The following is a 1,417-nucleotide window of genomic DNA, read 5'->3' as shown; positions in this document are numbered from 1 at the left end:
CTGTGACACCGAGTGTAAAATGAGGATCTTTCAGTGCAATGATGTCATTTTGCATGCACTGAAAGTTTTCGTGTCACCCTCACTGCACCTCATCTTTGGGATGACTGTGTATTCACACTGTTAGAGTCCTGTTAATGCCATCATATTACAACAACTTTAATCTACATCTGCTTCTGCTCAGACTGTACCTTTTTAGGGACCAGGAACCAGTGGGGAATGTAGACAATTTAACTTGTAACAATTTTACTTGAGTGAAGTATGTGGAAAACCCCCTTTATTTGAAAGGAGTCAACAAAATATTTGCAAAAACACAAAACTAGTTACAGTATCATCATGCAAGGACACAAAGACAATTTTTAGGTATTTTGAGATTCAAAAAAACTTGGATGAGACATCTAGAATGTCAAGGCTTGGGAGGAGCAGATATAAGGGCGCATTTTACATTTGATTTTGAGGAAATCAACATACTTTGGGTAAACCATGTGGAGCGATTCTCACAGAATCATAAACACAAATTGAAAGACATCACCACTGTCGTGAAGGTAAATGCTACTAATTAGTGAACTAAATGACACATTCAGAATACTTTATTAATCCCTGAGGAAATTATGTGGTTACACATAATTAATGTTAATTAATGCAAATCAAATTAATTTGATTTACATTAAAATTAATGTAAATGTCAATGAAAAGGTGACAGGCATGTTTTCTGGAGTGCATCTTGCCAAAACACCTGGTGTGACAGACCTCATTCCAAAAGGTTGGACAGGATGTGAGATTGAACATTACACAACTTTTTATTTCTGTCTGTTCCCAGAGGCCATTGTTGAGTTGTGGGCAGTACACCATCGACAGCTGGAGTGCATCTAGGATCCACCATACATGGAAATTTTTAGGTGTAGGCTGAATTCCAGTGTTTTCTGACAGGATGTCAGGTAAAAGGTGTATTGTGTATATTTGTCTGTAACAAGTTAAGCATGTGATCGTGTTATCATTGTCATTAATTTGATGATTATGTTTAGGTCCCCACTGTGCAGCACAGCTTTATCGCTACAGTGTGAAGCTCTGACAGGAGCTCGGTGCTGTATTTGGTTGTCAGGGATGAAACACAGGGTTGTCTCTGCGAATGCTTCAACTCTAACTGTTTGGAAAAACTGTTGAATCTAAACTTTGATTGTGTCCTCTGTTTTATGTTACTTGAATTTTCTTTTAGATGTACCTAACTTTAATCATCAGCTGTAGTTTTTAAATGTACTTTAGAAATAAACTTGACATATAATTATGACATTTTTGGTTTATTTTGAGTTGGCGTGCTTGTGCTTTCCTTGTGCCATTGTTGATAATTTAGTTCAGCTGGGTCTCGTTCTACATGGCTGTCTGCACTTCCCTGAATTTCCCTCTGCGTATACAGTGGGGC

General features: G+C 37.6%; 1 long non-coding RNA gene across 1 annotated transcript; it reads left to right on the top strand.

The window, feature by feature from the left end:
- Positions 1 to 472: 472 nt before the first annotated feature.
- LOC102211681 (uncharacterized) lies at positions 473 to 1,267 on the top strand. The gene is made up of 3 exons (XR_312642.1): positions 473 to 542; positions 818 to 935; positions 1,023 to 1,267. It is a non-coding gene; the product is annotated as an uncharacterized LOC102211681 (long non-coding RNA).
- Positions 1,268 to 1,417: the final 150 nt, after the last annotated feature.

Source organism: Pundamilia nyererei, unplaced genomic scaffold, assembly GCF_000239375.1.
Source record: "Pundamilia nyererei isolate P.nyererei 1_Seehausen unplaced genomic scaffold, PunNye1.0 scaffold05313, whole genome shotgun sequence".
Taxonomy (NCBI): domain Eukaryota; kingdom Metazoa; phylum Chordata; class Actinopteri; order Cichliformes; family Cichlidae; genus Pundamilia; species Pundamilia nyererei.
This window is presented reverse-complemented; position numbering and strand designations above follow the sequence as displayed.